This window comes from Adiantum capillus-veneris, chromosome 30 (assembly GCF_014529385.1).
Source record: "Adiantum capillus-veneris isolate H3 chromosome 30, ASM1452938v2, whole genome shotgun sequence".
NCBI lineage: Eukaryota > Viridiplantae > Streptophyta > Polypodiopsida > Polypodiales > Pteridaceae > Adiantum > Adiantum capillus-veneris.
The window spans coordinates 24,387,878-24,413,467 of NC_140960.1; positions in this window are offsets into that span (position 1 = coordinate 24,387,878).

Consider the following 25,590-nt stretch of genomic DNA (forward strand, 5'->3'; position numbering starts at 1 on the left):
GATAGATGAACCCTGCTTCTAGTAGCTTCCTTACCTCGGCCAGGAGTGCCTTTTCTTGTATGAACCCCAATTGTCGTAGCTTTTGCACAACTGGTTTTACCCCTTCCTTCAACTTAATATGATGTTCCACTACTGTAATACTTGTGATTATTTTGTAGTTGACAATGAAGAGGTCAGGAAATCCCATCAACATTTGAAAAATTTTATCTTTCTCCTCAATTGTTAATTCCTAAGACAACATACCCTTCAACCTACTTTCTCCTAGGCCAGGTGATTTACTTTCCTCTTCGTTTCTTTGCCCTTCTGGTGACGGACCGCCAGTTGTGCTTACCCTTTGTAGATCCTTCATGATGATACCCATCACATCGATGGAATTGTGGCTTTCGTCGATGGATGTGGTCTCCTCCTAAGAAGTGGAAGACTCACTAGTGCTTTCATCTGCTGATGTCTCTAGGTCCATTTTCTTCTGCTTGCCAGTCTTCATGTCGTAGTAGTTTGTCTCCCCTTTCTTACTAGTCATGCATGGAAGGCGTGTGTCCTAGTCCTGTTTTGTGTTCATGGCCATCAACCATGGACTTCCCAAGATTAATGGATAGCCCTCCCCCTTAGTATGCATTACAAAAACATCTACTTCTACCTCAGTGTTGAAAGCTTTTACTTTTGCGTTGTTTGCCATCTTTGCCTTGCATGGAGAAGGCTTGTCAGCCTCGAGCCCTAGCCGAAGCATCATAGCTTCACTCATCACACAAATTTGTGCACCTCCATCATTGTAGGTGTTTCCAACCCTCTTACCTTTTATGTTGACGTCGACAATTGGAAGGATGTCATCCATGTTGCGACCCAAAATTGCTCCAGGTACCTTTGCTTTGGAGTGCCTTTTATCTACCATATTGGACCATTGCCTCCTTACCTTTGGTGCAAGATGTAGCAGTTGTGGCCATGTAATCTTTGGTCCTTGCTCTGCCACATCCAATGTTAGATCATAGGGCCTAGAACTTTCCCCTAACTAGAAGTCGGTGATGCCTAATTTCTGTCATGGCCTTGATGGCCTCTTGCTAGTCTCTCCTTTCATGCTTCTCTCATCATCAGATTCTGTAGCTTTCTCTCTCCTAGCTCTCTTTACAGTCATGGCTTCAAATGGTCCTACAAAGGATACCTTCTCCTTACCCTTATCCCTCTCCTTTTCTCTGGGTGGATCCACTACTATGGCCTTTCGTTTCTCTTCTATAATTAATGCGATGTTTATAGGGAAATCAGGTGGTGGTTCCGATGGAATGGGTGCTTGTGGTGGTGCCTGGGGTGGATGTAGAATTTGTGTTGGTGGGGTTGGTGCTCAGGGTGGGGGTGTTCTCTCTCTAGGGGGTGACAATTGGTTCCTCCTACCTCCTATATTATAGTTTTGTCACGGTTTGGGACAATAGTACATACCGTGAACATATTCTCTGTAGTTGTAGCATTGATTTGTTTTCTTGTCGTGCTCTTCCCGGGTCTTGATCTCTTTCTTGTTTCCTTCCTTGCTGTATCAAGTGGATAGACAAATTCTCCAGTTGGTCAGTAATATGGGCCAACATATCTTGTTGGTCATTTCTTACCCCAAGAGCCGGTGGTGGTGGAGGAATGGTGGTTGTCATGGTTGTTGGTCGACGCAATGTTCCTGCTTCTGTTGACTCGGTTTATTTGGCTTTCATCCGCAGCTTCTTGTCCTTAAGGCGAGCAATCTCGACAGCTAACTCATACGTAGCCAAGAATCTACCCTTCACCTTCTCCTTGAGAAGCGACCATTAGCCATGTGTGAACCGGTCCTTTTTGAGGAAATTGGTTGCAACTTCCCCTCTTGCCAGTGACTCAATCCACCGTTCCCACAAATCCACAAATTTGGACTCATAGGTGGCATATTCTAAAAGACTCTCCTGCTTCAAGTATCTCAACTTGTCCCACAGCTTCTCTGAAGTGGTACCTCTCCCAAAGTTCCTCTTAAAAGAAGTTTTTAAGGGCTCCCAGTCATCCTTAGTTGCTTGTGGAAGTGCGTTGTACCATGACCTAGATTCTAGCTTCATGAGATGCTTAAAGATTCTAACCCGGAATTCATCTGTATCTTTGTTGCTTACTACACATGCTACTTCAAAGTCATCTAGGAAATCTGTTACCGAATCCTCCCCCTTCTTTCCTTTAAATGATGGAAATGCTACACTTGCCATGATTACTGAGAGAGAGAGCTAGAAAGAGACACTGCTTAGCTTGTAATCTTTTTTTTTTGTCTTTTTCTTTACAAGGAGGCGTGTATACCCTTTATACTAGAACATAGATTAAAATCTAAAGGGTACATTGTCTTGTACCAAAGGTAAGACAAATGGCTGATCTGATGGCAGAACCTCAAAGAAGTGCTCCCCACCCAGCATGGTGTCAATGATGTGCTAGTGGTGAGCCTTCAAGTCTAGTATTACCTTGATTGAGCGTACTCGTATTGGAATGTGTGATCTGTGTTGAGGTAAGTTTTACTGATTCATGTGAAGCTTAGAGGTGCTTAGTCACTGTCCAAGCTTGTGGGAGAGGGTGGTGTTCTTTCCTGAAACAAGCTCAGTAGATCCCTAGTCTCTCTAATGAGAGCGTGAGCATGTGCTTCCGTATCTGTGCTGGAGTATCAGGTGCGACTTGGAGACTCACTGTGACAATTAACTCAATGACTTGAGTTACCCGATTCTCGAAGTAGAATAGTGTTGATTCTCTATTTGCACCATATGGCGCTTGCATTCCATCATGCATCCCAAGTGCCAAGATCCAGGTTTGTAACCATCAAGACCACCATTTGTAAGTATCATCATCGCCAATAAAAGGGTGCTATGTTGTCTTGATATTTGGGGTCTATTCTCTATTCTACTTAGTTTTGTTTTCCCACATTCGCGGTATGTTTTGTCTCTTGTATATCACTCTTCTTGTGCTCCATCACGTACGGCCTCTCTAATCAATCAGTATGCTCCATTCAGACCTTGCCACATACCTCCCTCATACACACACTCCTAGTTGTTGACTAGGCATTTTCTACATGTGTACATTTGCTATATCACCATTTCATGTTGGTTACCTAGAGGGCATCTCCCTTTTGCTACCCTAGGTCATGTATGTCTGCATCCTAGCCACACTTATGGTATGTGGTGCCCCCTCTCTACCTATAGGATTAGTCCTACCTTGAGATGATGCTTGGGGATGTTCAGGCTATGTGTGGTGTAGAGGCCACCCCATTTTTGGCTATCATTTTCCTAGTGCCCCCACTGAGGATCCTTTCATGAAACCCTCGAGTTTACAAGATTGAAACACTAAAAGTTTGTGGATGGATGAATGGTTAGCAGGGTTCGCTAATTGGATGACCGAAGAAGAAGAGCTCCAAGCACAACTGGACGAACTTCGCATCTTCATCGAAGCTCAAGTGCCAGGCATAACGATAATCGATCTGCAGTGGGAGAGTCAACCAACAGGCCAAACTCAGTGGATATACATAGGCCAGGTGCCAAGAAGAAGAAGAAGAAAGTCAAAACCATGTTCGCAACCTACAACCAACCCGCAACAACAAGATGGAGGGAGCTCCATTCTCTGTTCTCCTTAGTTTTGTTTTCTCACATTCACGGGATGTTTCGTCTCTTGTATATCACTCTGCTTGTGCTCTGTCATGTATGGCCTCTCCAATCAGTCAGTATTCTCCATTCCAACCTTGCCACATACCTCCCTCGTACACACACTCCTAATTGTTGACTAGACATTTTCTACATGTGGACGTTTGCTCTATCACCATTTCATGTTGGTTACCTAGAGGGCATCTCACTTTTTCTACCCTAGGTCATGTATGTCTGTGTCCTAGCCTCACTTATGCTAGGTGGTGCCCCCTCTCTACCTATAGGATTACTCCTAACTTGAGACGATGCTTGGGGATGTTCAAGTTATGTGTGGTGTAGAGGCCACCCCATATAGCATGTCATTTTCGGCTATCAGCGTTTCCTCGTCTATAAACATCACGGGCAAAAGTCAAAGGATCTACGGTGGATATTCAATCCATCGTTGATCCCATCTCTGCAGGGCAAAAAATTAAGGTCCCCAATGATGCGTCTCGTGACTCGAGCTCACCACCTCCCGCTCCACACTTGCACTCCCTATCCAACCCACCTATTGCGCTTTCTTGAAAAGGTTGTAACCGCAGTACTATAAAACTCTGTCCCCCCCCCCCCCCCCCCCCCCCCGACGACGACTTGCCAATAAATCACCCGTTGTAGATCCCATGAGTTTGAGGGTGTCTGTTACTAAGTAGCATCAATGCGAGAGAGAGAGAGAGAGAGAGAGAGAGAGAGAGAGAGAGAGAGAGAGAGAGAGAGAGAGAGAGAGAGAGAGAGAGAGAGAGAGAGAGAGAGAAAGAGAGAGAGAGAGAGACAGCTGATAAAATTTAATGAAAAGTAAAGTGCAAGACTGCTCCTTTTCTACAAGGAAGCTAAGGCAGACTCTTCTTGCTTTGACAGTGTGTGATAGCTTGTACAAAGAGATCAGAGATGGTGGCAACTTGCTGAGAGAGAGAGAGAGAGAGAGAGAGAGAGATGGCGATTGGGTTTGTAGCCCACGTTGTTTGCTCGAGCTCGAGCAAGGTCAGCAACGCCTTGGACAAAGGCCTAGAGATTCTTACAAGGATGGATATGGCATAGGTAGTGGTTGGCCTTGAAAAAATAATTAACCTCTCTCACCCAAGTGCATTCTTTGAGGTCTTTTGGATTGTTTCACTGATGTTTAGTTCTTTATTCTTTAATTCTTTTACACTCCAGTGCAAGAAACTTAGTCCTTGGTTCACCAATATTAATTATGATAACTCATTCAACCTCAAACTCTTCCATTAGTGCATGGTAATAATTCCCCACCACCCCAATCTTAATGTTTTTTCACTATCACCTGTGTCAACATTGTTAATTGAGTCAACGTCAGTTCATAGGATTTGCTAAAGACCGAAGACGTATGGATGCACATTGAGGATGAATACAAAGAAGTAGTAAAGATTGGAGTTACAGTCCCAAAATGTTCATGTATTGTAAATTCTTGATTTATTTCAAGCCATTGTAATATTTTAATGTGTTACAGGCTCAATGGGAGTTTCAAGCTGTAAAGAACAGGTCAGTAGTGTGCCTAGGTTGCAAATTCAGTAAGTGGTGGAGCCCTAAAGGCCTTGGGCTCCCAGACATGGTGTGCTTATGACTAGTGTATTGCATGATAGGATTAGTGTTGTGTACGTTGGATAGCGGGAATGGGGGGACATGCCCGACACAAACACAAGGGCCTCTCTATAGCTCAGGGCATTCACAGCACTCCTATCTTCTCAGAAAACACCTTCAAAGAAACACTTTCATTAGGAGAAATATGAACCTTGCATGGGCCTTGTAAGGAATCCTAATTTTTTGGGATTAAAGCTAATGTTGTGTAGGGTTAAGGGGACAAGGGCATTTAAGAAGCTAGTTTTGAGTAGGTTTTTCTAGCCTTTTTTTTAGACACATGTAGGATGTAGACCTAAGAGGTCACTTTCTCTCTCTAGCTTTTGGAAAGTGAAGGGAGTAAAGGGGTGTGGCCACATCGACAAAAACGTGGGTCACTAAGAGCCAAAATTTGACTTTTTTTCAAAAAAGTTATTTTTACTTGTTTTTGACTTAAAACTCCCTCCCAACATATATACACATCAAAAAATCATTTTTTGACATTTTTTTAAACTTACAAACACTAAAAGTCCACTTTTTCAAACCCCCCCCCCCCCAAAAAAAAAAAAAACCTTTGTTCTCTCCTCCTCCTCCCTCCTCTCTCCCTCTCCTCTCCCTCCCTGCCCCCTTCTCTCCTCCTCCTCCCCTCTCTCTCCCTCTCCCCCCCTGCCCCCTTCTCTCCTCCCATGTTCTTCCCTCTCCCTCCCCCTCCCCCCTCTTTCTTTTCATTCTTTGCTTACTCACGCAACAACTGCCATGGTGCTCACGGACATCACAAATCGTATGCCTCCACCACCATGTACTCCGCACAACAAAAGTGTACATATTTGCTTGTCCGCGGTGTTTGCACTGAAGGCTGCACGTGAGGGTGAGCAGAGGTCATCCCAAGATTGTCATACTGTCGGTGAGACGAATGTTGATGGTTCTTCAATATCTTGGGAGGGGAGAAGTAGGCTTGTTAGGCTATTGCAATTGGTTGTGTATGGGTGCAGGTGCTTCTTTGCATTGGTGGATGCACGAATGTCAAGCTCTTCAGCTCAAAACAATGGCACTACAAGAAACAGTGGATGCAGGTTAGAGAGGTCAAGTGTCACCACTTTTCCTCTAAAACAACCTTCTTTGTTACATCTTGCAGGTAGATGCTTCAAATCCATGCTTATTAGAGGTAGGTAATCTCATCTTAATGTGTATTTTAGGATTTTTTATTCCTAGTTGGATGGAAATACTTGCAAATTTGTACAACATATACTTAACAAGTGTCTTTATTATACAACTTACAAATGTTGAATTCATACATATTTTTGTTTGAAGAACATGTTTCTAACGCGTCATGATACAAGGTGACCTCTTACTATGCTAGTTGAGTGGCGTTGTTGCAAGAATGGCTCAAGGAACTGGCATAACATGAAGCTTTTACGATGGCACAAAGCTCTCCTCAAGCAATGTGGCTCCCACTACACAAAAAATCACTATGCTAACATGGAGAGATCCATAGTAGGACAATACAACATCTTTTCATCAACAACACACCCTTTCCTAACATGAGGGCACCCCCACTAGAGATATTTTTATGTGATAGGTCACCCCATGAGCATACCATGTCATGGAATGAATGTAAGAACTATGACCGCACTACCCCTTGGAAGTTGTTTACGAATGTATGTTTATCAAAGTTAATGAGAAGAAGTTTGGACTTTTTTGTTTGTTGATGTGTAAGAGCACTCTAGGTCTACCATATTTTAGATTTTTTGATAAGTTAAATAAGATTTGTAGTCATTTAAAGTGTAAATTTATTTTTGTTTGGTAAGATTGTACATCAGAAGACATGATAAAGTACAAGAGATCTTGATGGAATAAACCTTGATGAGATTCCTACCATGCACTTGTGACACCATACCTCTCCTTGAACCCTTTGACTTCTATCGTTGTGGGAAGTCCAAGGGAGGCCTATTTTCAAATTTTTAGCATAACTTTTTTTTGAAGAAAATTTTGGTTATTTTAAAGTTTATACACAGTCTAGGAGTTCATTCTGATTGTTTTCCTTCAGTTTCAAATTTTGACCGAGTGCACTCCTTGGAAGCCACTTTTGAAGGTGTTAGGGCGAGAATTTGGGAAAGTTCTGTATGTAGGAAATACAGTCCTTAACACAATAAAAAACATTGGTTCTTTGAGTATTTTCAGATTCCATGGTTTTAATGCTCATTGGAGCCCGTAGATTAAGGAAAAAGTAAAAAATGTATGTTTTACATCATTTTTTAAGAAATTGTCAACTTGCACGTTGATTTTTGGAGAATCCGAGCAAGATATGATTTTTTCTCATCACACAATGGTCAAAAAACGCAATGCGATGAACAAATTCATGTGAGACAAGCCTAGACAGATTCGTAGCCGATTGGAAGCTAGAAGCTGTTGAAAACAGCCAAAAAGTTTAACACTTTCAAAAAAAAAAAAAAAACTTAACACTTGAATCATGGCCATGCATAAAAAATATGCTCACACGGTGAAGGAGGTGCTTCAAAGCTATGGAAATCAGTATAAAATGCAAGCAATAGCGTTGGAGGCTATTCAAGAAGCTGTAGAGGCTCACATCATTTCAGATAACTTTGCAATGACAAAATGATTAAGAGTTATGTCTACTATCTCCATAGTCATTTGGCTTTTCGGTGTATCCATGTGTTTTAAGTTAAGTGCTTCTGACCATGAAGAGTTAAATTTAAATCAAATATTAACATTTTTGCTATCCTAAGGGGCAAACAAAGCTAGAAAATGTAAAAAAAAAGGGTGGCCACAAGGGCGCGCAGATGGCCCATCCAGCAGTTTTGGATGGCACATGTGCGCCCTTGTGGCCACCCTTTTTTTTCCATTTTCTAGCTTTGTTTTCCCCTTAGGATATCAAAAATGTTAATAGTTGATGAAACCAGACGTTTATGCAGCATGAGACTAGATTTTTATATTGTCCAATGTGATTTGGCCTTTTGGTGCAGGGAACTAGTAAGTTGAGTTGAAGGAAAGCATAATGTGCTTGAAAAGTTAAACTTTACATTCATCTCACCTTTTCCAGGGTCCTGGAGTGCAACAATAGCCTAATTATGCAAAAAAAAGGGTGGCCACAAGGGCGCGCAAATGGCCCATCCAGCAGTTTTGGATGGCTCACCTGCGTGCCCTTGTGGCCACCCTTTTTTTTCCATTTTCTAGCTTTGTCTGCCCCTTAGGATAGCAAGAATGTTAATATTTGATGAAACTAGATGTTTATGCAGCATGAGACTAGATTTTTATATTGTCCAATGTGATTTGGCCTTTTGGTGCAGGGAACTAGTAAGTTGAGTTGAAGGAAGGCATAATATGCTTGAAAAGTTAAATTTTACATTCATCTCACCTTTTCCAGGGTCTTGGAGTGCAACAATAGCCTAATTATGCAAAAAAAAGGGTGGCCACAAGGGCGCGCAGATGGCCCATCCAGCAGTTTTGGATGGCTCACCTGCGCGCCCTTGTGGCCACCCTTTTTTTTGCATTATATGGCCTTGTCTGCCCCTTAGGATAGCAAGAATGTTAATATTTGATGAAACTAGATGTTTATGCAGCATGAGACTATATTTTTATACTGTCCAATGTGATTTGCCCTTTTGGTGCAGGGAACTAGTAAGCTGAGTTGAAGGAAGGCATAATGTGCTTGAAAAGTTGAATTTTAGGTTCATCTCATCTTTTCTAGGGTCCTGGAGTGCAACAATAGCCTAATTATGCAAAAAAAGGGTGGTCACAAGGGCGTGCAGATGGCCCATCCAGCAGTTTTGGATGGCTCACCTACGCGCCCTTGTGGCCACCCTTTTTTTTGCATTATATGGCCTTGTCTGCACCCCAGGATACTAATTTTTTTTAGATTAAATGAAAGAAAATCTTTATGCAACATGACAATACAAATTCCACTTCTTTTCACTGAGATGTAATTAGAGCTCCCCCGTCTCCCCCCCCCCCCCCCCCCTTCTTTGTGTTCAAAGGTCCGGAGCATTCACTATGTAAAATTTTCCTATATCACGTGCGTTCACTAGAATGGATTAAACGTACCCCTTATAGGCCTTTTCTACACATGTTTCTGCAACTTTACAAGAATATAAATTCCTTTTGTTGAACACATGTGGTATGTAACATATACTTTAGTGAACTCCCCAGGTCAAAGGCCTCACAAATCCTGTGCACTAAACATTCAACACTAGAAATCGACCAAACAAGGAGCCAATTTTTACTTCCTTGTGTCCACCTAGTGTTCTTGGGAATGTTTTGGTTAAGCTATTTCTTTGGTATTTGAAACCACGTGTGATCCCTATTGTTATAGTATCCAACCAAAGGTTTCTTGATTGGCAGTTTACATAGGCTCAAGTGGTACATATCTTCTATGTTAACAATGCATGTATCTATAATTTATGTTTAGACTTTCTCTATCCAAATGAGCTACATGGTAAAAATCAAATCTGGAATTTAACAGTTAAGTTCACAAGGTGATAGCTATTGGTATTATCTTTAGCAATACCAAAGAAATAGCTACCAATAGCTAATGAATAGGGATATTTAAGAAGATTTCATACCAAAAACTTGTCAACACTACTCAAAAAGGTGGAAACTCAAAGGCTTTACAATATATGTATGATGAAACAAGAATCAATAATAAGTCACCCCTATACATAGACACCTCCATCTCAAGTGATCATTTCTCTAAGTCAAGCTTGGCATATGCATAGTATGGAAGCAATAACATGTTGGAAAGCAAGAATTTAGCTTTCTCAACTTGTGAAACGTTGCTAATGATATATATTCAACATCCCCAAATGAGGACATCTTGACAAAGGTTATGATCCACTTTAATAAGAATAACCATTAATGATTAAACTGAAATCAAAATATTGCTTGAATTTCTTCAAGGTGGAGTGATTAAGACTTGAGACTTGAATCATCTTACAGGCAAATCAAAATATCCATAAACGTCAACAATATTTCTCAAATCTATATGAAACTCCAGTAATCTAAATTAAATACTCTCACTCAATGCGACACCATTTAACAAAAAAAAATATTTATATTGCATTTATAGAGGAATCCAGCCTCATGAAAAATAATTACAAATGGAGACAATGTTGTTGCTGTTAGGCTTGTCTTACAAGTATTTGTCTTCCTCATCTAGAGATTCATATACACTTGAGTATTTGTGTGTCTATGACACTAGGGAAGATAGTAGTACTATATGGATGGCTTCTCTAAGAGCTCCTAGAGAGTCCCTATTGGTTCAAGATTCTAAAAAAATCCTACTATTCTTATCAAAATCTTATAACATGGTAGTGAACGGTTCCTCAAGGAACAAAAATAGAGTGATTTCCATCCCTGCATATGGTTGCTTGCTCATGTCCTCTCAAAACAAGTTGACTCTGTAAGTAAACAATAGATTATGTGAGCACAAAGTTATAAAGTACAAAATGATATCACTCCACTAATCTAATGACAATTATACGAAGAATAAATTATAAGAAAAATCTTTGATGACTCTCCATAGATAACACAACTTACTTGCATTGTGAGACTCAAATCACATGCTACATAACTATAGATGGCGCACCAAAGCCATCAACAAAATAGCACCACCCAGTGTTATGAGGTGTGAAGCCTAAACATTGAAAGCCATAAAGAGGTTAATTCTCTCCAGCATGATGAACTTAAAAATGGAGATGATGTTAAGCTCTGAATGTAAGCTACAAGGGTAGTTTTCTTACTATTCTATCTTTATGTTGGAGATGAACCCCTTGCAATGTAGGTACACAATATTCACACCTCCTATTGTTTTGGTATGCAGCTCATGTGAGCTCATACTTTTGCCACCTTCAGGAGTAGAGGTTTCCATGTAGTGAGTGAATGAAAGTAGAAGGAGTAGAATCTTGTTTCATGTTGTAATGGAGGTGAGAGAAGGGAGAGGAGCTAGCTTGGTGTGAAACTATGTGATGGGCAAGGGGAAGAGATGGAGGATCGGAGGAGCTTGCTTAGTGCTATAATGGAGGTGGGAGAAAGCTAACAGAGACATAATGATGGACTATACTGGGTGCATGTGGTTGTTGCAACAATGGAGAGCTTGGAAAAGGGTTTGTAGAGAGAGAAAATCACTTTTTAGCTATAGAATAGGTTTGGAAAGACTTTGGAGGGTGAAAATGATGTTTTGATTTGTTTTTTTAAAAAATCAAATTTTTTGATTTTTTAGTGCACGTTTTTTACTTTTGGAGGTCAAAAATACTTTTTTGACCATGAAATAGGTTTGGGGACCTTTTAAGGAGGGAAAACTTGAAATTTGATTTTTTTTGAAAATTTGAAATTTTTAGTGTTTTTTTAAATCCGGGCCAAAAAGTGGGGAAAAAGAGGTCAAAGTGGTCCCCCCCCCCCCCCCCCCCCCTCCCTTTCCCCTAGCCACCTCCCTTACCTTCTCACTAGGTAAGAGGCCATTAAGAGGTGTAAGGCTACCTTGTCCCCCTACTTTTTTAAGGGTATAGAGTGTGTCCACCACCCTCTTCCTATTGGCTGGCCTCTAATTAACCTTAATCCCAAAGGGCCCCTAGAGGGTTCATATTTTTCCTAATGTACACTAGCAGACCACCGCCTGCTCAATTGCCACTGCTCACACACTCCACAAACCACCGTAGAGTGTGCACCTGCTACCACTGCCTATCTCCACCCTTACACACACTCACAGTCACTCAATCTCACTCTTTCACTCAAAACACCATCGGTTCAGGGGGGCACACACATCCACACAGCCGGCACCGAGGAATAACATGAAAACAGGAGAAAGAGAAGGGGGGAAGGGGAAACAATAGCACGGGAGGCAACTGTGGCTTGATTGCACTTCAAAACGCATATACATCGGCTTGCACTGCCATCACCATGGCCATTTATTGGAGTTGTGCTCATCAGGTTACGACTAGTTCTCTGTAGGGTTATGACTATGACAACCTAGTGGCAAATTGTGTGTAGACAGATTCGGAGGGCATGTATCTATGAATTGTGGAATTGATGTTGAATTTGTGGGTTTGTGATGTTCAATTGTGAAAAGAGAGGCTCTTGTCTTCATATGAATTGGTCGGTGTGTGCTGTAAATCCGTGCTTTGACAGGGTTTTGCTCCTATGTGACATAGTCTCTTGGGTGGGCGACGGCTAGTAAATTCCCAAGGGTCTACTCCTAATGGACTTGTGGTGTTTCAAAGGGATTTTGCAAAGCTTGTGGTGTCTTGTAGTTCTCTTTCAACACTCTTGGGTGACATCGCTATAGAGGTGTTTCAGTTTTCTTGTTTCCCAATAGTGTTTTGGTGCCCGCCACCGAGGAATCGCTTCAAGTTACCTTCAGTTTACAGGTTTTAGAAGTCATGGTATTTAATTTTCCAGAGTTTAGTGGGAAATCAAATGAAAGTTAAAAAGTTTTCATTGAGAAAATGGAGTCTGCTTGTCTTCTTGCCAGCGTTGGTGCTACGAATCTTCTACTTCTATTTGAAGGGAGATGCTAGGGAATGGTTGGAAGGCTACAAAAAGGAGCTACAATCAGCATACTTTTCTTACACAATTTCAATCGGTGGAAGGACCACAAAACGTATGGCAGTCTATTCAAGGCTTGGTACAGGGTGAAGGCCAGACCATAGAAGACTTTGTGAAGGCATTCAATGCCCTATGGACAAAGTGGTGTACATCTTTAGGGGCTGAAATTCCTCCAGCCATGTTGAAGAAGAATAGGTTTCTTGCAAGTTTGAGGAGTAACCTACGCTTGAAGGTAGAGCTTAAGCAGCCAAGGACCTTTGAGGAGGCAGTCAAAATTGCAAAGAATAAAGAGTGGAAAGCAAAGCGTCTTCATCAACTTGGAATCAATGTCGAGCCAAAGGTTGAAGTGGAAGCCGTAGAGCAACCAAGGGTCCTCATTAGGGAGCCACGTTATGATCAACAAGCTTCTCATGATGTGAATTCTTTTCGCAAGGAGATGCAAGAGGTTGTAGGTCTTATGAAGAATCTTAGTGTGCATATGATGGGAGGTGGAAGAGGTCAAAGCTATGGATATGGATGTGGGTATGGAAGCAATGAAGGGTTTACAGGTGGTAGGGGAAGAGGCATGGCTGGAAGAGGGGATATGTTTCAATGTTACAATTGTGGTGAATGGGGTCATAAAAGCCCTCAATGTGACAAGCCAAAGATAATGGGTGGTGACATGTTTCCTCTTCCTTCACAAATTCCTTCTCGAGCTCAAGATTATGGTATTGAGATTAAAGGGGAAGCATGTCCAAGTGGTTTTATAGTTGAAGAGAAGGGCAAAACAAAAGTGGTAAGCATAATCCGTTTGGAGAAGAAAGAGGATGATTCGGGAGCTATTGTCATGCCTGTAGGTAAGAGGGTTACAAGAGATCATGACATGAGTGATGCAAGTCCTAGCCATAAAAGAGGGAAACAGGTTGAAACAGGTACGGGTAAAGAGAAGAAGAAGAGAAAACCCAGGCAACATTACAATGCATCTGACTTTCCTTTGGGAGAGGGGCAATCAAATTATAGTTTAGGGTCTGATTTGGTGGGTAGAAAGGCTGATGTTACCTTTGGGAAACTCATGGAGATGTGTCCCAAGTTAAAGCGGCAATGGGAGCATGTAGTCAACCCCATGAAGAAGGAGTCTGCAAGGGGGTCAGTGAGAGTCCTATCTTTGAATGAGCTACCTGATATATGCCCTACTATGGATGCATGGCATAAGAGGAAGTGAATTGGGGAGGCTTATATTGATGGAGGTGCATAGGTATTTGTTATTACTCAAGCTTGTGTATCAAAGTTGGGACTCAACATGGTGAAGAATTCAGGTTTTTGTATAAAGCTTGCCAACCAATCAAGGGTGAGGTGCTTGGGAGTTGTAAAGGACTTGGAGGTGGATGTATTTTATGTTAAAGTGCTGGTCAATTTCCATGTTATGCCCGTGGGTATTGGTGCTTTCCCTCTCATCCTTGGAAGCCATGGTTACATGCAACCAAAGCTGTACATGATTGGGGACATGGTACCATCACTCTCTACAATAGAAGGGGTGATAAGAAGAGGTTTGACATGGCTAGCAAGAAATATTTGGATGCTTATTTTGATGATAAAAGTGACGAAGAAGAGTACTCAAGTGAAGAAGAAGACAATGGGGATGATGGCAGTGAAGTGGAAGACAGTAGCGATAGCGATCTAGAGATTTCCTTCTTGTTTCTTGAAGAAGAGCATGATGAGAAACAATAATTTCTTGGCCTTATGGAGAATGAGGATATCTCTGATCCTTATGATAAAATTGAAGAGCTGGTGCAACCCAAAGTTCAACCTAATGTCAAACAGGAGTTGATACAAGGTATGTTGTCTGCCGACTTGACTAGTCACATGAGAAGGGTGAGTATCTACATATCATACAACAATTTCCCCATGTATTCATCACTTCTTATGAGGAAATTATAGGCTTTAAGGGAGATGAAATCCACATTCCAATCAAGGAAGGAGCTCAGTCCGTACGCCAAAAGCTAAGGAGAATGGGACAGGTACAACTTAATGCTTTAACGGAAGAAGTAGACAAGCTTCTTGAAGCAGGTTTCATATGGAGAATGGGACAGGTACAACTTAATGCTTTAACGGAAGAAGTAGACAAGCTTCTTGAAGCAGGTTTCATATGTCTTGTGAGTACTCAGAATGGGTGAGTCCTGTTGTTTTCACACCCAAGAAGGATGGAAAGTGGAGGATATGTGTTGATTTTAAGCCTCCAAACGCATCCATGAAGAGGGATCCATACCATCTTCCTTTCATAGATGACATACTTGATTCTATTGCAGGGCATGAGAGGTATAGTGTATGTGATGGATTCTCTGGATATTTTCAGCTCACCTTGGCTTTAGAAGATTGAAAGAAGACCACATTCATCAGACCATGGGGATTCTTTTGTTATTGTGTGCTTCCTTTTGTTCTTATGAATGATTGTGTGTGGTATCAAAAGCGCGCAATAAGGTGTTCTCTCCCTTTTTTGGCAAGTTTGTGAAGGATCTTATTGATGACTTTTCTGTTTATATCTCTAAAAAGGATCATTGTGTAAAGGTTGGGATGGCATTGAAGCAATATGATGAAAGTGGAGGTCAACTCAACCCAAAGAAGTGTCATCTTGCTCAACCAAGAGTGAAGTTTTTGGGACATATGATCTCAGAGAATGGAATTGAAGCAGATCCTGACAAAGTGAAGGCTTTGGTGCTCCTCCCATCACCCAAACATACAAAGAAACTTGCTACTTTCATTCAAAAGGTGAAGTATATGGCAAGGTTCATTCCTTTGTCCTCTCAACTTCTTTATCCTCTACAACAAGTAGCAAGGTTGGATCCTCTACAATGCACAAATGAATGTGAAGAGGTTTCTCAAGGTATCAAAGAGATTCTTGGTTCTCTTCCTACTATGCAAGCTCCTAATTGGGATAAGGAGTTTTATGTGAATCCATCAGTAGGTGAGGATGATATTGGAGCTATGATTCTTCAACGAGGTAACAACTCCCACTACATGAAGCCTATCTATTGTGCTAGCAGGGTGAAGCTAGAGGTGGAAAGAGGCTACACTGAGGTGGATCTCATCATGGTGAGTGTGATTTATGCATGTAGAAGGTTTAGGCACTACATTCTCCCTAAACCATTCACATTCCTCACTAGCTACACTCTTCTACCTCAATTGGTGAATAGTCCTACTTTTTCAAAGAGGCTCATGAAGTGGATTGTGGAGCTATAACAACTCCAATTCTCTTTTCTTGTTGAGGAGAGTACAAGGGCTACATTGGCTAATTAAATGCTTAGTTATAAGGAAATCCCTCTTCTTCTTAAGGAGGACGCGGTGAAGAAGCAACACATGGAAGCTCTTGACATAGACAATGCCTATCTATTGTTTTTTGATGGCTCTTACAGGAAAGTGCATGGTGAAGCTTCGGGAGGTGTTGTAATTTATGATCCTCAAGGTGCATTGGTAACTAAAATGAGTTTGAAGCTTACAACACAAAGCAACAATGAAGTTGAGTATGCTACTTTGGAGAAATGTCTCAACCTTTGCCTTGAGCTTGGCATCCGTCGTGTGAGGGTATGAGGTGATTCTCTTTTGGTGGTTAAGCATGTACTTGGGGTGTGGCAAAGTAAGAATCCAAGGCTGAAAAATATGTGTTTTCAAGTGAAGAATCTGCTTAAGCATTTTGAAGCTTGGAGTTTAAGGCATGTGGACAGGTCTCAAAATGAAGAAGCACATGGCGCATCGCAAGCTTCAATTGGGCAATTTTATGTGATAAGAGCTGATTCTCCTCTTTATTTGGGGAGGGAAGCTTTAGAGAGGGAGAAAGAGTTTCTACAAACAGGTATGCTTCCACCAGAGTTGGAGAAGTCAAAAACGTATGCCTTCCTACGCCGTGCCAAAAGGTATGTGCTACTTGGTGATGCTTTGTATATGAAGGGGGTTGATCTTGTGATGAGAAAAGTTCCTTGGAAAGAGGAAATTTACAAAATTTTAGAGGAGAATTATGAGGGTTCTTGTGGTGGTCACTTTGCACAAAGTCTTGCATGAGGGTTATGTGTGGCCAAGCGTTCAAGGTGATGTTCATCATCGGTGCAAGTCTTGTAAAGAGTGTCATATCATGGCTAATAGGGTTCTCAAATCGGAAATTAGAGGCACCATTGTGGCTCATGATGTGTTTGAGAAGTGGGGTATTGATGGAATAGGTCCTCTACCTATGACAGCTAGAGGTAAATGTTACATACTTATTGTTGTTGACTATTTATCCAGGTGGGTCGAAGCCAAAGCTGTTAAGCACATCACGAGTAAAGATGTTTCCTTATTTATATATGAAGATATTTTCTACAAATTTGGCATGCCATTGGAGTTACTTTCTGACAAGGGTCCAGGTTTGAGGGGAGAGTTTTTGGATTATCTATGTGAGAAGCTTCATGTGCATCGCAGGTTTACTACTCCATATTATCCCCAATGCAATGGCATGAATGAAAGGTTTAATGGAGAGCTCATAAGGATGCTTACCAAGATGACAAGAAACAATGTGAAGACTTGGGATTTAGAGCTACCTTGTGCTCTATGGGCGTACATGAATGCCATCAAATCAGGTACTGGTTTCTCTCCCTTCCATTTAGTTTTCGACAAAGAGGCTTTACTTCCTATTGAGGTGGAGATGCCAGCTTTGAAGATGATAATAAATCTTGAAGAAGGGCCCAATGATGCATTCAAGGAAAGGCTTCTATATTTGCAATGTGTACAATTGGATAGGTTGTTGGCATTAGGAAATTTCGGAGGTTATTTGGAGGGCCTTCTAAAAAAAATAGAATTTTGAATTTCTCTCTACAAAATAGGTGTGGTAAAAGCAAATGTTATGTTGGAATAACCATTCAAAAAGTGTACTTTCAAGTAGATTCTTCCCAGAGTGTCATAACGGCCATGATGATTGAAGAATAAATCATTTTCAGTTGCATTTAGTGAACGTCCTAGAATTGGAAGGAGTTTCCTGTACATGGAATGTATGAGTAAAGGAAATATCCTTCCAAACCTACTCTCTCCTTACTCTTGCACTGTCTGTGCGCTGACCTTAAAGAAATCCTCCCTTTCTTGCCCTTTTGCACACATGGCTTCTTCTTCCACCCCGACAAATGTCCTCCTTAAGAGACCATTTTATCATCTGCACATTGACCTGGATCCCCAATATACGCCACTGTGTAAGCGAGGCAAAACTAACATCAAAGTGACACCGATCATGACAGAGAGACTCAGAGCAGAGGGAGAAAAACACTTAGATATTTGGACAAAAGGCTGAGTCTATCCATTGAATCCCATGACAAATGCTTTCCCAACATTTTCAAATCCCACTAACTTATTGAGCTTTGTAGGTAATGGAGAGAATGGATTGCTTGGCTATTGTAAAGCTCTAAACAACAAATCAGAAACTTATAAAGACATGGTGAAGCACCAAGAAAATGAGATTCAAAGACTTTCAAACTTGCATCATGAGGACTAAAAGACTGTAATGTAGTGCACACAAGAATCACAGGTCTTGCGAACAAAGTTACGGTCATTACAAAACAAAGAGACAATGTTAGGCACTCATGTGCGAAAGAAGAAACTACGGAATCTTGAAACGTTGAAGGTAGGCTCTGGCGGCCTCAAGAAAAGAATCCAAGCATTGAGGTGAGCATTTTAAACTGTCTAATTAATTTAAATTAATCTAAGTGTTTCTTTATGTTAGTTATGCTTTCTTTGTAGAGATTCCATCTATCCAGAGAAAGAAAACATAGACCCGAAGGCCAATGTAGGAAAGCACTTAAAGCCATTGATAACTAGTGGTCTTGCAAAGGATATCATGCATGACAAAAAGTTTAAGGTTTTTGCAACGAGATATCATTGACAGATTCATTTCAAAGAATTCAATGCCTGCCAAGCAAATACAGGGTACATTGGACTCCCTTGGAATTAGTAAAAAATGTCTATCTCTTCCATGTTTATGAAGAAGGGAATAAAGTCTAAGCTTTTACAAACAGCTACAGGAAGTAAAGACTACAACTCAATAATGAACAGACAGACTTCATTGGATGTCCATTTCATATTCAAGATATTTATAGCTCACAGGGAACAAGTGTCGCTTATGATGAGCCCAACAATATCTTCATGGACCTCACTTTGCTGCAAACTAGAATGGTAGAGTTCTACAATATCACATTCAAAGAGACAGGTGGTGTTCTACATTTTGTTTTGAAGCTAGATGAGTGTGAGATTCTTAAAGATAAGAAGCTAGAGCAAGTTACAATCACATTAATGAATAGGGATCTTTCCAAATGTCCCACTGATGACCCTTCATACTTCAATGTTCAATCAGAAACAAACATATGGTAGCTTGGTACATTTGAGGTAATCCAGTTATCTCCAATTTTGCAGCTCCAGCAAGCCCTTTATTGTACCTAGATTTTAGTTTTAATTTTTGTATCTCATAAGGATTTATCTTGCAGGTAAAGAAAGAAGACCATGACATTTTATTTTGGGTGTTCCATCAAACCCCTATCCAGATATCATTGAGAGGCAAATGAACCGAGGAGAGGTATTGGCTGTAGATGGGAGAGGAGACTTTCAAGTTCAATGGCATCTTGCAGGTGACCTCAAAACACTGAAGTGTATGTATAATTGTGGAATGGGTGCCATGGAAAAGTCTCCATGCTTTTATTGCATGGAACCTGCAAAAGTGATGGACCCAAAGTGGTGGCGAAAGGCTCCTACTCATCACAATCAAGACTCTAATTTCCAACCAGTTCTGAATATACCACTTGTTAATGTCCATATTTGTACAATGCATTCTCTCTGCCAGATTGTAGAGAAGTTAGTATATCTGTACATTGGGTTTGCTTGGAAAATAAAAAAGTCATCTGAACGACAAGTCGCTCTAGAGGCTTTGGAACTAGTTTTGTCAGATATTGGTCTACATGGGGGCAATGTGAAAATACAGCGGGACGAAAAAAGGTCAACCAATGAGAAAGATGTACCTTGCAAACCATCCATAGGTGGGGTCAGGGCACGCCGTTTTCTATCTTAACCTCAAGGTATAAAAGATGTGAAGCTAACAAAGCGAGGGAGAGTATATCACTCTACCTACATTAGCAAAGTGGAGTATATGCACTGGAAAAAACTTCATTTAGCATTGAAAGACCAAGAGCCAACAACTCGCAATGCAAAGGGTGATGTGTGGCGTTCCATTGACATATTATTTCAAATGTGTGAGAATGATGATTGGTTGCAGGATAATCTCAGTAAATTTAAACAGAACCTTCAGCTACTGAAAAATCCTTCAAGATAGCATGGACTGATACTCAAATCACTCATTACATGGTAAATTCAAAGGGCCTCATATAGTCTTAGTAGTAAGTGTGTGTTTAAATTTCTAAATAAATTCTTTCTTTTGCAGCACATTACTTTTAATCATTTGCCATACTTCATCCAAAAGTATGGGAATCCAGGTATATGGAACACCCAGGGCTTGGAGAAGTCTCATTACATGGCTAGAAATGCCTACTTCAGACACACACAACATGGAGGATCTTGAAACAAGGCAAATAGTCTAAAGGTGTTATTTCAGTGGTTTTATCGCAGAATCATTCATCGCATGCAACAAAAGCAAGTATTGGCCTCTTCAGCAACCGTACATGCAATCAGACATTTGAAAATTTAGAAAAGAAAGCAAGTAGACGCATTCAACAACTCAAGTTCTCTTGAAAGTCAAATCAGGTGGAGAGAGACAATGCAATATGCCAATCATCAATGGAACAAGGGAGTTAGAGTATAGACGATCGATGTACCCCAAATTCCTGTAGAATTAAATTCAATATGTACCACAACTATTTAAAAATTTTGCAAATATCACTTGGAACCTCACCCTTGTATCTGATCATTAAATGTTTTCTATACTCTAAGAGTTCAATAGGGTTTTCTTTCCCTAAAGACAATTCCATTGCTGTGTAAGTGTAGTAATATGTTGCACGGCCCCTAGTAGATCCTGGCGAGTAACCAAAACATTCTCTCCCAAAAACCTTGTCGACAAGGATTACTTTGTCAGCATTTTGTGGTAGCATTGGACCACCTAAGAAGCGAGATAATGTCTTGAAAGCATAGGTTGCAGTATTCCCCTCTTGTGACATTCCATTGTGGAAGATTATGGTGGGTGCCTGGCATAAACTAGGAAGATATTGTCCTAGAGCTGCATCCCTACCACGGAACTGTCTTCTTCAACGACGAAGAAAGTCATCCTTTTCAGCAATCCATGACTGTACACAAAAGAAGTGTTTGTGTATATGTGTGTGTGTGTGTGTGTGTGAGAGAGAGAGAGAGAGAGAGAGAGAGAGAGACAGAGTTGGAGGGGGGGGGGGGGGGAGGGGGGAACGGCAGGAATTTATACCATGAAACTCTTATCTTGAAAAAAAAGATCATCCTTCCATAGGTTAACTGATCCGGTTGACTCCTACGTTGGTCGCTTAAACCAATCCTCCATATCCTGTTTACTAGTTGATGGCTTAAGATTATTTCGAATAGCTTGAAATGTGGCTTCATCAGGAAGGGTTTCTTTATACTTTTTTTCCATTTCAAAGAAGAGTTTAAGGTTGTCCACTGGGTTACTAGAGATCTCCATTTCCTTGTCATCACTACTGTCATTTGAAACAAATCCATTCCTCTCCTCCTGATACTTGGAAATAGTGGCCAGTGCAAAGTTCTCCCGCAAACAAAAAATACTTTGTATATCATGGAGGAAAATGTACGTCCTATCTCAAAATTTAAACTATGGCACTCCTGGTAGCATTAAGGTGGCTTGCTGCTCATTGAAACCTGACACATCTAGAGGTAGCTTGATATCTGAGGTTTTCACTGAGAGAATATTGATTCGTTTCACCTTTTTTTCTTCTTCTTCAAGATCAATGGACTCCTCTATCTCTGTCACTTCAATATATTCCTCATTCTTTTCCTCTTTTTCATCTGCTGGTAAATCTTGTTCCTCCATGACCTCCTTAGGATCTTTCATAAGACTTGTAAATAATCCATTCAAAAATATTAGAAATCCAAAGGACTCTTGAATCAGCTTGCACTCCCGATCATGTAAGCTGCACCAATTGGGCCTGTACATAAGAGGCAGCTGATTATACTTCTTGTAAGATTGTCTTTTAGGATCACAGTCTTTCAAATGGATTGCCACCATTTCACCAACAATAACCCTGCCCTCTTGAGTGTGAAGATCAAACTTCTCTCGTTCCAGCTTCAAGTTTTCACTCTGCTCAACTATAAACACATCAAGATTAAATGGAGCATTAAACATGCTGGAGACCAAGTCAAACTTATCACCAGCCCTAGATGTAACTGCAAAATCTAAGAGCCTTTCATCAATCGCTAAAGGATCTTCATAAATAGCTGTCTCTTTTTTCTTTTGGATTGCTGCAATACATTGGGCACTCTGCAAAGTAGGTGTTGAAAAATCCACTCCTCTCTTAAGTGAGTTGGGTACAATAAATTTTGGAGTAGAAGGGGACTCCAATTCTATAGATGGGTCAATATGAGTCTCCTCCAAACCTTGAGCTTGCTCCTCCAAACTATTGGCAGGCTCTGTAGCAGTTGTATCAATGGGCTTTGTGAAGTCTACATTTCTCTTCATTGATGTTTTTAACAGCTTCGGCAATCTTCTTCAAAAGTTTTCTTGACCAACAATGCGCTCGGGATCAAATTTCTGCCTCTTCCTCCTATGTGATCTTAAACCTGCCATTTATTTCATAATCACAAATATAAGTTTGAATGAGTATATACAAAAAGAAGAGCACCAAATGATCATATAAGTTTTGAACAAACTATAATTAGGTATCTCACAATTGTTACCAACTAATCATGTAGTCAAAAAATTAAGATGATCACTATGGATCATATGTAAAACAAGGCAAAATTGGGTTATATATGTGAGGAGTAGAATCCATACAAGTGGATCACGGCGCGCAGAGTACATAAACATATATCCATAGAGCTATAGGCGCGCCGTGATCCACTTAGTCGGCTTTCAAAAAATAGAATTGCTCTAAATACATCAAAGCAATTGTACTTTCCGAAGATTACTATGTACAAAGTCAAAAGAGGATCACGGCGCGCGGAGTATGTAAAATAACGTTAAAAAAACTGCTGGCGCGCCGTGATCCACTTTGTAGGCTTTGATGCATTGAAATACTTGTAGTATTCTTATGCAAAAAATTCTTTTGTAACTATTAAAGATGAGGATAATGGTGCACGGAGTATGTAAACTCTTCTGCAAAACGTAACTCGCGCGCTGTGATCCAATTATGGAACTTGAAAGGTAAAATGATCTTTAACATTTTGAAGCACACTCATAGAACACAACAAAACTAAGGACATAGTAAAACTGAAGGGTTTGGCTTTACCTTTGCCAGGACTAGACATTGTTCTTGGAGTAGAGGTTTTGGACTTCGAATGTAGTTTGGAGTCTTCAAGCTTCTGATTTTTGCACCTTGAAGGAGGCAGAGGTCTTCAAAGGTGTCTCTTGTCACCTTCCTTACTTTCTCTCTCTGTCTCTCAAGGCTTTATCTTCGTGTCTTTCGAGGTCTTTAATTAGCTTGTTCACACCAGTTAATCTCTCTTTCTCTCCCTCCTTCTGTCTATCTCCCTCTCTCTCTCTCTCTCTCTCTCTCATTATTCTCTCTCTCCTCTCCCCTTTTCATGCAATAATAAATATTACCGTTGGCTTTTTTAATGATGCAAGGCGACTATATTGAATGCGTGTTACAAGGACATGCATTTAATGGGCGGTACAACTAAAAAGACAATTTTTAACTACCCAAAATTACGTTGTTGGGTGCATTTTTGACACCCCGTTTTTTGTAAATTTGTATATACGAACATGAAGCCCGATGTAAAAAGGGTATGTGGGCTTTCTTTTTGTGGGTTTTTTAGCTTGCTTTAGCAAGCACATGTACATGAACTGCAAGTCGCTAGTCTAGTGACAACTGTCGGGCTACTGTAAGTGCCCGTGAGTGAGTTTTTTGAAGTGAGACTTGTATATAACTTAAACTCATGTAAAAACTTAAAAAATTTCAGCCAAACTCCAGAAATTTTCAGGTTTGAGCTCGTTGTGCCTCCTTGATTTTTTCTGTTGCATTTTTTTGCCCCGACTAGCCTTCTCTACGTGTAGTCGTGCCGGGATAGCTTTCTGTTTGCGTCAATTTTGCTCATGGCGGCGTATGGAATCAATTTTTTTCATCTTCAGCTTTCTTGCCAGTCATTTTTCAAGCTTTCTCTCAAGCTTTAAAGTTCCCCAATTGGAGTTGTGATCATCAGGTTACGACTAGTTCTCTGCAGGGTTATGGCTATGGCAGCCTAGTGGCAAATTGTGTGTAGACAGATTCGGAGGGCATGTATCTATGAATTGTGGAATTGATGTTGAAGTTGTGGTTTTGTGATGTTCAATGGTGAAAGGGGATTTCCTTGTCTTCATATGCATTGGTCGGCGTGTGCTGTAAATCCGTGCTTTGACAGGGTTTTGTTCCTATGTGACATAGTCTCTTGGGTGGGCGACGACTAGTAAATTCCCAAGGGTCTACTCCTATTGGACTTGTGGTGTTTCGAAGGGATTTTGAAAATGTTTTTGTGTGTTTTAATTCTCTTTCAACGCTCTTGGGTGACATCGCTATAGAGGTGTTTCAGTTTGCTTGTTTCCCAACAGTGTTTTGGTGCCCGCCACCGAGGAATCGCTTCAAGTTACCTTCAGTTTACAGGTTTTAGAAGACATGGCATTTAATTTTCCGGAGTTTAGTGGGAAATCAAATGAAAGTTCCAAAGGTTTCATTGAGAGAATGGAGTTTGCTTGCCTTCTTGCTGACAAGCAGGACCCAGCGTTGGTGCTACGAATCTTCTACTTCTATTTGAAGGGAGATGCTAGGGAATGGTTGGAAGGCTACAAAAAGGAACTACAATCAGCCCAACCTCCTCAAGCTATGACTTATGAAATGGTAAGTCATGCTTTTCTTACACACTTTCAACAGGTGGAAGACCCACAAAAGGTATGGCAGTCTATTCAAGGCTTGGTACAGGGTGAAGGCCAGACCATAGAAGACTTTGTGAAGGCATTCAATGCGCTATGGACAAAGTGGTGTACATCTTTGGGGGCTGAAATTCCTCCAACCATGTTGAAGAAGGACAGGTTTCTTGCAAGTTTGAAGAGTAACCTACGCTTGAAGGTAGAGCTCAAGCAGCCAAGGACCTTTGAGGAGGCAGTTGAAATTGCAAAGAATAAGGAGTGGAAAGCAGAGCGTCTTCATCAACTTGGAATCAATGTTGAGCCAAAGGTTGAAGTGAAAGCGGTAGAGCAACCAAGGGTCCTCATCAGGGAGCCAGGTTATGATCAACAAGCTTCTCATGATGTGAATGCTTTTCGCAAGGAGATGCAAGAAGTTGTAGGTCTTATGAAGAATCTTAGTGTGCATATGATGGGAGGTGGAAGAGGTCAAAGCTATGGATATGGATGTGGTTATGGAAGCAATGAGGGTTATACAGGTGGTAGAGGAAGAGGCATGGCTGGAAGAGGGGATATGTTTCAATGTTACAATTGTGGTGAATGGGGTCATAAAAGCCCTCAATGTGACAAGCCAAAGAGAATGGGTGGTGACATGTTTCCTCTTCCTCCACAAATTCCTTCTCGAGCTCAAGATTATGGTATTGAGATCAAAGGGGAAGCAGGACCAAGTGGTTTGAGAGCAGAAGAGAAGGGCAAAACAAAAGTGGTAGGCATAATCCGTTTGGAGAAGAAAGAGGATGATTTGGGAGCTAT